This window comes from Canis lupus, chromosome 10, assembly GCF_048164855.1.
Source record: "Canis lupus baileyi chromosome 10, mCanLup2.hap1, whole genome shotgun sequence".
Lineage (NCBI taxonomy): Eukaryota > Metazoa > Chordata > Mammalia > Carnivora > Canidae > Canis > Canis lupus.
The window spans coordinates 42,169,153-42,182,291 of record NC_132847.1 but is presented as its reverse complement, the minus strand read 5'-3'; the positions used below and the strand labels follow the sequence as shown (position 1 = coordinate 42,182,291).

General features: G+C 44.1%; 1 long non-coding RNA gene across 1 annotated transcript; it reads right to left on the bottom strand.

Annotated features, from left to right (window-relative positions):
- Positions 1-3,371: 3,371 nt before the first annotated feature.
- Positions 3,372-12,495, bottom strand: LOC140641523 (uncharacterized). Its single transcript, XR_012038035.1, has 3 exons — positions 12,387-12,495; positions 10,088-10,260; positions 3,372-4,108 (listed from the first exon to the last, which is right to left on the bottom strand). It is a non-coding gene; the product is annotated as an uncharacterized lncRNA (long non-coding RNA).
- Positions 12,496-13,139: the final 644 nt, after the last annotated feature.

The following is a 13,139-nucleotide window of genomic DNA, read 5'->3' as shown; positions in this document are numbered from 1 at the left end:
GTTTTAGGATTGTGAACAAATCTTTAACATTACAGGGTTTGTGGTACTCTGAAGCTCAACCTGGGAGCGGTCTAACAAAACCTTAGTCCTCAGTAGTTTATTGTCTTTTATTGGGTTTTACTGAGTATCACACGAGAAGCAATGACACTGAATTTGTGGAAGATACACACAATGTCTGCAAGATATTTTGCAGGGCTAACTGAATAGCCTAGAATTAGAGGACTTTCTCTCCATCATTTCCTGGATCTCAAAGTCACACTGGGAGGGGTAAATTTTGCTTACTTGTGAACCTCCATTGGCAGTCTGGAGGACATTGCTGATGTTTGAGCTTTGTTGAGAGGTGGGCTTTGGAAATTTAATACAAATAGATGATATGTTATGACTTAATGCTGCAAAATTTATTCCACACATCAGTAATTCTATCTACTGCTAAACAGAAAAAATTTTAACAACAACATGATGAGTATCTCATGGGAGGTGAAGTTAAAAAGCACTTTCTGTTCGAAGACGCAATAACTCAGCACCCTAAAAACAAATGTGAAGTAAAGAAATTAATTTTTCAATTGCTGTAAGCAATTTGAAATGATTCTAAATATTTAAGTACATTGACATCATTATTATGTCTTTCTAGAAATTGTTAATTTGCAAATGTACTTTTTATATTTCAAGTGTGTGAGTAAAAATTAGAAGTTGCTAATCAAATCTAGTTATCCAGTGAAGCATCAGTACCCCAAATTTAACTTTCAGGATTAAATTTTTAGTCATTCTACACCCTGAGTTGAATAAACAGCAAAATTTACACTTTCTTTTTTATGTATAAAGCAGGGGTATAAACACAACATAAATATATATATTGTATATCTGTGTTACTAAGTTTTCATGGAAGGTTCAGTTACATTAATAATCAAAGACACTGAAGTAAAGAGACAATAAAAAAAATTGGGTGGGAAACCCACGCTCTCAAGTAGAAAGTGCATAAGGGAAAGCAAAAAGAGAAGTAGAAAGTGAGGGAGACGTTCAGAAATTGAAAACGTGCCTGTTGCCTACTTAAGCCCCACACACGAGGGAAGATGCTCAGAGAAGCTGAAGCCGCGGTTCCCACACTTGCCCAGCGCAGCCAGGCCCACAGCCCCTGCAGGATCCCCGATGGCCCTGCCCTGCTCCTTCTCGGTGGCCCTGGTGCTGCTCAGCTGCCACTCCCTGTGCTGTCTGGCTTGCGACCTGCCCGACACCCACAGCCTGCGCAACTGGAGGGTCCTGACGCTCCTGGGACAGATGAGGAGACTCTCCGCCAGCTCTTGTGACCACTACACCACTGACTTTGCCTTCCCCAAGGAACTGTTTGATGGCCAGCGGCTCCAGGAGGCGCAAGCCCTCTCTGTGGTCCACGTGATGACCCAGAAGGTCTTCCACCTCTTCTGCACGAACACGTCCTCTGCTCCTTGGAACATGACCCTCCTGGAGGAATTGTGCTCGGGGCTCTCTGAGCAGCTGGATGACCTGGATGCCTGTCCCCTGCAGGAGGCGGGGCTGGCCGAGACCCCCCTCATGCATGAAGACTCCACCCTGAGGACCTACTTCCAAAGGATCTCCCTCTACCTGCAAGACAGGAACCACAGCCCGTGTGCCTGGGAGATGGTCCGAGCAGAAATCGGGAGATCCTTCTTCTCCTTGACCATCTTGCAAGAAAGAGTAAGGAGGAGGAAATGAGACCCGCCCAGGTCCCCAAGGAAATGATTCTGTCTGACAAATAATATCACACTTGCCCTGTTCTGCTGTGTCAGAGACGCTCATTTCTGCTGTAACAGTGACATAAGCAGAATCAATTTGTCAATAATTACCTGAGCCAAAGGCAGTCGGTTAACCAACTGAGCCACCCTGGCACCCTTGAATATTCTGTCTTCTGTAATATTAAGCAACATGTCAACGCTATAAGTGCTAGTCACTTTCAGATGACCATGCCGGTGTCTATTTATCTATTTAAATATTTATTCATGTAAATATTTATAAGGTTTATATTTCTTCACACACTATTATGTGTACCTTTATGTGGCAGCAATATAATAAAATATATATTCTTTATATTTAATCAGTTTTTCATGTCTTTATTGAACTTTTGCTGTGGAAAGTATTTTTGAAAGACTACCATGAATTTTGCAACTTGTAGAAAATTAGCCGGCAGAATGCATTGACCCATTATATTACATTAACATCAAGTAATAAGTGACTTCCTCTAAAAAAAATTGTCAATTGCCTTTAGAATATAGGCCATGACACATACAGTTCCTGATGTCCATATCTCTAATTTTATAGGGATAGAAACCTAAAAATGATCATCATATTTAGTGTTATAATGAAAAAGGGAGAAAAGTGAATTCTCTCTCACCTGATTCTAGATTGGAGAATCTCAAGAAGTACACATAAAAGCGGTGGACCCCTCCTGAGGTGACCGGTAAACATGGAGGCACAAACGCCCAGTGTCAGGGGAGCGGTAAGCTTGCAATAGGCAAGAAACACCATGGCTTAAGTCTGTATCTAGCATGGAAAAGGCCAGAAACAGAGGTGGCCATGTGGGGAGACGGTGTAGTGTGAGAAGAAGACATGAATGTGATTCTGAGGATCTCCAACCACCAAACGGAGGGGGGGAAAGAGCCACAAGGAGACAGTGGAATCATGGCCATAGAGTACATGGATAACAAGACAGGATGGTGATGAGTGTATTTAAAGAAATGTGTTTAGGAGATCACAGTGGATTCATGGAAGTTGTAGGTTGAAACTGTCCACTATGTCAGAATAATTGAAGCCACTGTTGACCTTCCCGAGAGTAGGTTTGGTGGATGAATAAGCAGAAATCACATTAGAGTAGTTGGGAGTATAAATAAGAGAAATTAGTGCCTCCGAGGTGGAGAAGAATGTATTGTGGGATCTGGTAATAATGGGGTTAGATTTTCTGTGCCTACTTTGCCCTTTTATGCCATATGTCTTTTCTGAGTGAATTCATGGAATTGATGTTCTGGTAAATCACCTCAATGTGTTTAATATTGTATTTTTTTAGAATCATGACTTAATGACGTACAATGGTTATCCTGTCTTGGTTCTCATTACCTTTTATATCAACAAGCTGCTCATCTTTAAGAACTCACTAGGCAGAAATAGATAACTCAATCCTTCATCAAATCATCTATTACTACTCATAAAATAATGTTCCTGGAATTATTGGCTTTATTAATTAGGTTATTTACCCATTACTGTGACCCTGGTTTACTACAAGGGCTTAATATCACACTTCTTTTTCTAGTGAGTTTGGTAGGATAAGAATTCTTTTATGTTACTCACTGGTGATGTTTCCTAATTTTATGAATATCACAGTATTTGTTTTAAAGTTTTTATTTATTTGAGAGCAGTAGAGATCACAGAAAGAGAAGGAGGGGAGAAGAAGTCTCATCACTGAGTGGAGAGCCTGATGTAGGGCTCCAACTCAGGACTCTGAGATAATTACCTGAGCCAAAGGCAGTCACTTAACCAACTGAGCCACCCAGGTGCCCCCGAATATCATAATCTTTGGTGGATCCTCAAATAACAAAATTCTCATGGACAAAAGAAAGACTTTCTTCAGTAATAGAATGGAAAGCTGAGTTAGGCATTCTCTTTCTTAATTTAAAAGCAAAGAAAAAAATTGGTGGAAATCAGCTGAAAATACAACATTAATCATGGAAATCCATAGAACAAGAGTGAATTGTGTATAATTCAAGAGTAAAAAACAGATTTAACGCTTATAACAGAATATTGTGAATATTAACTGAACTCATGCAGATTAAAGGCACCTACCATTGCATCTTCCATGAGTAACAACTTAAAATGTGGTACGTATTGTCTTATTTTTCTTCAGATGGCTATAAATGAGAATATTGTCTCTTTCTACAAATCTTCCAAATTGTGTGTCTTATGCTTAAATAACTGGCCTCCAATGGAAAAAGCCTCAAAAACCAGAATTCCGTTGTGAATTCTAGAGAAGGCTGACCAATTCATTCCTCATTCCAAAGAAGGGTCTTATATTCAGTGATGACATGGTGGCTTGTATGAATATCTGAGGATAGACAATACATACCTAGATGGAAGTGCAGAAGAACATGTTATTTCTTTAACCTTATGGCATCTACCCCTGCCCTCCCCTCCACATTCCAGGACACATTCCCCTGTCCTAACAGTTTCCTTCCTCTCCAAGGCAGAAGTCCCCACAGCACCCTGGGCATTCACCCTCTTGACCTCTCAGCCCATTCACACAGGGCTTCCTGCTCTGTTGTGGTCTCAGTTTAAAGGTTTCCCTAAAGAGCAGCTTGTCACAAGTATAAAGAAAAAAATCAAATGAAATCTCTAGGTTTTGCAGAAACACCTGCAACCGAGGCTTTGTTTTGATTTCCATCAAATGTGATGTAACAGCAGCTGTGGCTAAAAGGAAACAGAAAGCAGGGTCAGATTGAAATGGAGTTCCCTAGGGAAGACCGCCCCCCTGGTGGCCACGTGTGACTAGGGCGGTGACCAAGACTGGAGGTGGGGCCTGGAATCTAAGCAGAAATGGGAACTCTTTCTGAGGATGTCCCTTCAGGCTACAAATAGGTTACTTGTCAACAACCAGAGACTTTAATGCAGGCAAAAATAGTTTCCTTATTCTGTCTAGAGCAAAGAGTAAGTCTTGCTCTGAAAATCTCTATATAAGCACATTTGGTATCAATCCCAGAGTATTGATCCTTAAATACTGGAAAGTCTTGGGGAACCAAACCACAGGACCAGAGGCAGGGGTAAGGAGAGTGCAATCCCCACTAAATTTCCATCCCCAGGCACTTCCAGTCCACCTGCGATGGTTGGTGGGGAGACAGAGCTTGGCACCCAGGTGCCCATCATGCAAGCAGCCAAGGTTTGCCAGCTTCAGAAGCCAGGGTGCCCTCAGCTTCCCACCACCCTCCCTGCCTGCTGATTCCTGTGCTGTGGAGCTCAAGGCCCTCAGATGTCCAGTCCTGCATAGCAACACACTAAATACAAGGAACCCAACCCACACGTCTACACCCAAGGATCCAGGGCCTCATCTGTGCCTGTGTTTGGGCACTGCTATGTTCTGATCCCACAAGGTGCAGAATGCTCATTAGCTCAAAACAGTGCAACTACACATCTGGAAACATGAAGGTGTTGAGAGTCAAGAACAACTTCAGAACCTGGAACAGGAGAGCTGTGAGAGTGCCCACTGGCTCAGCGACATGTCCTCGGCAGGTGGAACGATAGGAACGGGCAGCGCTGAGTCAACTGTCTCTCCACGTCTTTCTTGAGACTGAGAAGATGCAAGTGGTTGCTGGGAGCACAGAATTGTCCTATGCACATGTGGCTAATAGGAGTGTCCCCCGGATGGATGACACTGACATGACAGCAGCCTGCACAGTATTGGGAGAAGGGTTACTCCAGGGCCAGCTGCAAACTTGTTTCAATTGGCAGAAAAATCTACTGCCTGAGTATTTTAAAAGGGAGTCTGTCAACTTTCCCTTAAAGTCAGTCATTAGGAAGATTCCTCCCACAGGAACTCATTTGCTCAATAAAATAAGAGTGGGCATCGAGAACTGCGGGCCTGTAAGAGGCAGCTGTAGCTGGAGGATGAAGAACTGAAGAAGCTCAGCAACTGTGTGCTCTCCAGGGCTGTGGGCTGCACTGATGTCAAGTGTGATCCATTTCAGTTGCAAAGTGGTGTTGTTGGCTGGCTGCTTTCTCCTGGGGCTGCTTGCTGCATGTCTGGTTCTCTGCCTCGGGCTACATTTAAAGGCCAGTTGCAGGATGACTAGTTGTCAGGGGAGGGAGGCACTCAGAGCCTGAGATTGCAAGTGCAAGAAAAGCAGAAAAGACAGTTCATACACAGCCTCATGCAAACCCCATCCAAATTCAGGTTTGAGAAAACACTACTGCCAAGTGAAGTGTTTGACAAATGCCATCAACCTCAGGGAGACAAGATGGTGTGTAACAGTTGTGAGGAACGTGATGACAAAGTTAATCATACTGTTAATGTCTGCCTTTAGGGAAGGGTGCCTGCTGTGCCTAGCAAAAAATGGGGATTGGAGAAATTATTCTCTGAGACTGTATTAGAGTTCTCCAGAAGCAGAACCAGACTATAAATATAGATTTATTTTGAGGAAGTGGCTCATGAGTTGTGGAGACAGGCAGATCCAATATCTGCAGAGAAGCCCACAGGCTGGAGACCCCTGGAAGAGCTACAAATGTGGTCTGCTGGCACAAGTTTCACTTTCTCCAGGAAGGTCAGTCTTTTTCTATTTGTGGAAGCTGAGAAAAATCAAGGCCATTCCACCTCAAGTTTAGCATTAGCACAAGTACAGCCATCTTAGGCCCCTGTGAATAAGAGCTGAACTTTATAGGAAAAACTGCAGAATGTCCTCGGCAGGTAATCCCATATCAGAAAGACAACAGAGCTCAGAATTGTCCTCGGCAGAGAATTCCATATCAGAAAGACAACAGAGCCCACACCTGTGGTAGAAAGTCCCATATTAGAATGAGAACAGAGCTCAATGCCCTTGAAAGCCCCATATCAGAATGTAAACAGAACTTGAGAAATTCCTCCACCCCTTCTGAAAATCCCCTAGACCAGCCTATAAAAAACCCAGCTGTAACCCACTTCGGGGTCCAAGTCTTTGCTCCGCTGTGCCGGGTATACTTGGACCCAAACTCGAGCTTGTAAATAAACCCTCGTGCGCTTGCATCGGTGTCGGTTCCTTGGTGGTTTCTCAGATTCGCAATCTTGGGCACAACATTATTAAGGTCTTCAGTGGATTGGATGGGGCTCCCCCACATTTGGAGAGCAATCTGGTTTGCTCAGAATCTACTAATATGTTAATCTCATCTAAAAAAATAGCTTCACAGAAACATCTAGAATGTTGGACCAAATATCTGGATATTACACCCAAGTTGACACATAAAGTTAACCATCCCAAAGGCTTCCCTCAGATTCTCAGCAGCCTCTTTGCTTATTGTGGACAGTGGTTGTCCCACCATGTGGTCAAGAGCTCAGACTGGGGAGACAGAAGACCTACCTTCCCAACTGTCTCTATGACCTTCATCTCCATGTGCTCTGTTTCCTTCTTCATGAAATGAGCACAATGGAAGGATTCTTTCTGGCCCATTCTGTTAACTGGCATGTGTTCCAGTGACTGACCTAGTAGGTGCCTGAGAAACAGCTGTTTAGTGAATGCATGTTGGGGAGCAGTGCTCATCTCCCAGCCTGTGTCCAGAATAGAGGGAAGTATGGGAGCTGGTGAAAAGCTGTCCCCCACTAAGAGATTCAAGGTCATGAGGACTTCCCCTTTCCCATCTCAACCTAGAGCTCCAAGAGTCCAGCTGCATTTTCGGGATATGTGACATTTCTTGTCTCTTATCATTTCTAGAGGCTGAGTGAGAAGTTTCTGGCCCTGTGCTGCCTGTGCAATCCCAATTACTCCACCCCATAACCATACAATGTTCTAGATAATGAAGGAGCACAGGGAAGGACTGTTAGGCCTCTGTCCTGGGTCATGGTCTTTGGTTTTTTCACTTTTAAAGTCCCCTGAGCATTTGTATTTCTTGTTCTATTTCTGTGTTAGTATTAAAAAAAAATTATTTATCTGAGAGAGAAAGAAAGCGCATGATCAAGGGGAGGGGAAGAAGGAGAGGGACAAGAAAATTTCTCACTAGGCAGGGAGCCCTAAGCTCGGCTTGATCTTGGACCCTGAAATTCTGACCTTTGCTGAAGTCAGACTCTTAACCACTGAGCCACCAGGTGCCCATATTCTTGGGTTGATACTAACAAGATCTTAAAATTGAGATACCTTCACAAACACAAATGAAAGAAGCTGAGATGCTGGTGTGTGTAGAATGCCACTGTCTCCATTCCTCCCTAATCCTGATCACCTTCAGGAGGTCAAAGCTGGCTGTCCTTATGAACTGAAGCTGGCCCTCTGTTCCTCTAAGCCTGAGCTCCTGGCGAACCTTGAACTTACCCTAATGTGGCTGAGGCAGAAGATATAAATCTCCTTTCAGAAGAAAATTATATTCTGGAAATAGATATCTCTACTCACAATAGAGACCACTTTGGAGGATGTGATAACTCAGAATCAATCAATTTTCTAATTTGTTTATGGGGGATCCCTGGGTGGCACAGCGGTTTAGCACCGGCCTTTGGCCCAGGGCGCGATCCTGGAGACCCGGGATCAAATCCCACGTCGGGCTCCCGGTGCATGGAGCCTGCTTCTCCCTCTGCCTGTGTCTCTGCCTCTCTCTCTCTCTCTCTCTCTGTGTGACTATCATAAATTTTAAAAATTAAAAAAATTAAAATAATAATTTGTTTATGGAAACATTTCTTCCAGAGAAATTTTGTAGGGAGTGGGGATGCTAGACTGGCTGACCTGAGGAAATGTGCTCCCAGAGGCAGAGTGAGTGAAAGCCTGATGTATCCAAGGTTGTGTCATGGGACACACCTGAAGTCATGCAGGAGGCCACAGTCCAGGGCTTCACATAGCTGAAAAATTTGGTGGCCCTTACTTGAAGCCATGGAAGACTAGGGAGGGAGAGGACTGAACCACTGGAATCCAAAGGGTATGTCACCTTAGGGGAGTTGTTGAGATCCTGAGAGAGAGCGGGATCAGGGTAGGAGGGTGCCAGGTGATGAGGTGTGGTCCAAAGACAACATGGGGTCTGGATTGGAAATAGGGTCCTATGTCTGAGTGTGTTTTCGGTTGGAAAGGAAAAGGTCAAAGGTTGGGGTGAAGGATAGTCTGACAGTGTGGGATTTGGTGACAAAGTGGGCTCTCTTTGAAGAAAAGCATCCAGTGGTTATATGGTGAAAAAAAGGAAAGTGGGTTGGTACTGTCCAGTCAGAGGGTGGAAGCCTAAGGTAAGGAGACCAGAGTGAGCCATGAGTTAGTGGATCTCAAAGATGACATTGAGAAGCATTTTCCTGACTCCATGAACAACATCATATCTACTTCCTTGGCTGCTCTAAGTCACTGCTCAGAGAAAGAATCTTGGTAGAACTGTTCTAGAAAGCCACCCACCCAAGGAAACTGTGCAGGCACCTGCAAGAGATAGGAGATGCAAAGTACTTTTGAAAGCAGAATGGGGACAGACAGGTTTGGCAGGGGTCAGATTCTGCTACATGTCTGACCTCATGATATTCTTTTTATCTCACTCCATGGCTTGATATCACATCCCTTTTTGATTCTCCCTCTTATATGAACTCTAGGTTGCACGTGGAGCCTGGCATTCCACAATCTAGGAAGAAGGATGCTTGAAATAACAGGACTAACAGGACAGATGAATTACTTTTTCTGAAGAGAAGGTCTGGTGCCAAGTTAATGCCTTTGCTGTGAACCCCCAACAGAGAATATATGACCCTGGGTCACATAGGGTAAAGGTAGCATCTTGTAGGAAACTGAATAGAATGTTCCCTTGGGCATACACTCTTTCAAGATTAGATGCTGAATGCCCAGGGATAAGGACACAAAGTCAAAAGTTCAATGACAGTTATACTAAGCTTAACTTATGGACAGGGCTCTGTTATTTTAACACTCTTTCAGGCACATGGTCCCAAGTGATTATCACAACATCCCCATGACATTTGCAGGCCAGTACTCTCGTCTGATGCTTAGGAAAGTTAACCATTTGGAATATGTACAAAGGTAGGACCCACACATTTTGCCTCTAAAATCAATTGTCCCGGGATCCCTGGGTGGCGCAGCGGTTTAGCGCCTGCCTTTGGCCCAGGGCGCGATCCTGGAGACCCGGGATCGAATCCCACGTCAGGCTCCCGGTGCATGGAGCCTGCTTCTCCCTCTGCCTGTGTCTCTGCCTCTCTCTCTCTCTCTGTGACTATCATAAATAAATAAAAATTTAAAAAAAAAATAAAAAAAAATAAAAAAATAAAATCAATTGTCCCTCCACTATACCTCCTACCACCACCTAGTGGGCAAGACTCATGGCCCAATTCAATCACTCCTTCATTCCAATGGGTGAGTACAACAGGGATCGGGATGAGGCCGGTTTCCTTCCTAAGGGGCTGGCCTACCAGGTCATTAATTTCTGAGAAGCACTGATTCTAGGAACTGATCTCCTCAGTGATTGCTGACCCGAGGCCTCACCGAAAAGAGATTTGAAGGTTAATCCACAGAGAGCCTGGCATTCAAGAGTAGGACATTACTGTTAAGCCTTCAGCTTTTTCTTCCCGCCTCTATGTTGATGCTGAAAGACAAGGAAAAGTAAGACAATCTCACTTTCCTCTGTCTACAAAGGCAGCAGCCAGTCATAGCAAATAATGTCAGTTTCTGCACTGATTTGAGACCTGTCTTCTAAGTTATTCACTTTTAAAGTGGGTAACAATATTTTCTACTGATCCTTCTCTGAAAAAATCAAGGAATGGTTTTTTGCACATGGTCCTTTTAATATATTTCAAGCACGAGTCCTCTGTCTAGGAAAAGCACAGAGTTTCAGGTCTTTGGGATCGCGTATGCTCCGTTTGATAAGAATCTACTCTGAGGGGATGCCTGGATAGCTCACTGGTTGAGCATCTGCCTTCTGCTTAGGTCATGATCCCAGGATCGAGTCCCACATGGGGCTCCCTGCATGGAGCCTGCTTCTCCCTCTGCCTGTGTCTCTGCCTCTCTGTGTCTCTCATGAATAAATAAATAAAATTTTTAAAAAATCTACTCTGAGGACACAGTGAGTAGCATCTGTTGGGAGAGTTTCAGAGGCTCAGCACTGCTCTCCTCTCTCTCATGTTGGCACTGACACAATGAAGAGGCTTGGTCCAGAGATTCCTGAGATGGGAAGGTGCCTGACGAACAAAGGTTGCGAGACCTCTTCTCGATGGGTGACTTGATGTGCCAGTACATGGACACTCAACCAGCTGCTGGAAAGTTATCTTGGAAACTCCCACTGCACCCATTTATTGAAAACATCTTTCCTCCCTTATTAAATTCTGATGCACACTTTACCTAAAATTGAATTACTCCTCACAATAAAATTTTCTTACAGATTCCTTAAAAATAATAAAAAGTTAATATCTATAAAAATTTACCATTAAAAGTAATGAATGGAGGATTCATATAGTGGAAACATGGAAGAAGCCAGAGAAAACCAAGAACAGTACTATCTATACCTAGGAGTCAACTAATTCCCCAAGGGGCACTAAAGAGGAAAAAAAGAGAAAAAACATTTGTAAATAAAATTAAACTCTGCCCTGAGGTTCATTTCAATGTTCTCACTTATGGTTGTTTTTCCTGTTGAATCACCCACCTCAATTCTGTTTCCTTCCTTTCTACTAGGGTTTCTGAATTAAGTACCTTTCTGTAACCTGAACTCTTCTACTCATTTCTTCTTTCCTTGCTCCTCTGCTCACATCTCTCCCACCTTCTCCATTACCAACCCCCACACACTCCCCATCATCCAGGAACAGCTCCATCTAAGAAAGAAGAACTAGCACCCTTCTATAGTATGATCACATAATCTCTGGACTTCTAGGTTATTATAGTGCTCTGGTTGTGAACCTAAGCTACATCATCAAATAACAGGGGAACTTTTTTTTTAAAAAGAGGTTGCCTAGATTCTCTACCAGATTAATTACATCATTTTGTGGGGGTTGAGGAGAGCATTCATATTTTGGAATAATTTTATTTTAAGATTATTTTCAAACTTACAGAAACATTCAAAATAGTAGAAAAAATTCACATAGTCCCATCACTCAGAGACATATGCCAACTGTCCTCCCCAATTCCTTTATATTTAAAGAATTTAATCCAGGCTCCAGTCTTTCATCCAGCACTCATGCATTCCTTTTTTCTCTTAATTGGAAACAATTCCTCAGACTTCCCTTAACTTTGACAACTTTGACAATTTTGGAAAATGTCAGGCAATGACACAGAAGAGAGGGAAGAATGTTTTCAACTCTCAATGCTCTAAGATAAATGAACCATTTTAAAATAGTAAAAATAATAAAAGCAAGTATATATGGGAACAGAGTTTGCCTTTTGCCTCTGGATCCAGTAAATCTCAGTCGTGTATTGGTGGTATGACCCAGCCACTCCACTGCAGGGTTTAAAAATTTCCGAGATCATGTCCAGACTGTAGATGCGTATCCCCTTGCCCCGCATCCCTATCTTTTCTCCGCAGAGCAAGCCTGGGTCTGCAGACGCACCGGCTCCCCGCCCCGCCCCCGCCCCCGCGGAGCATCCCCAGGAAACGCCCTGGTCGGCGCCCGGGCTCAACTGCTGCGCGGCCCCGCGGAGCACAGTCCCCCGCGGTCAGGCCCGACAGGGGAGAGCCTGCTGGGTCCCCGGGTCCCACGCGACCCCGGAGCCCGGGCCCCTCACCTGGGTCGAGACCCCGCTCCCTGCGGAGCAGCTGCGGTCGTCCTGGAGAGCGTCCCTGGCAGCCGGGGGTCCGGCTGGTGGGCGGCGCCAGGTGAGCCTTTACGTTGAGTTCGCGCGCCCCCTGCTGGCCGTTGGGGCGCATCGCCGGAGCCTTGCGCGTTCCCGAGGGCTGGCGGCGCCTGCTTCTCCAGGAAAGCACAGAACTCAGGGGTGCATCATCTACTCGCTAATAGTGCAGGTGATGCTTTGGTCTAGCCCCTCCGAATGTGATGATCGTGAAAAACAGGGAATCACGCTTTTGAGACATCCGAAAATGATAGCTTCCCAGTCAAGCCAGTATAACAGGACCTACTTTCATTTTTTTTCTTTTGTTATTACTTATTTAAATTCAATTTGCCAAAAAAATAAAAAAATTAAAAAAATAAATTCAATTTGCCAACATTAGCATAACACCCAGTGTCATTTTTTTTTCACCACAAAGATAAGTATTAACATCAAGAAGGCTTAAGCCACCTGTTCTTGCCGTCAGATTCTCAACCTGTCCCACACAGACTACCTAACAGATCTTAATCCTGTTTACACAGAAGACTACAGTACAGCTTCAAGTAAGAGCGGCTGTTTGGATTACCCCCGAGGCAGTCTGGGACAACTGGAGCAGAGAAAGAAAAGTAGAAAATCTTCGGGTTTGTCCTTACTTAGTTAGAGATGTTATCTATACGGTAGATGTTATCCAAGAAATCAGAGGCTTTCTAA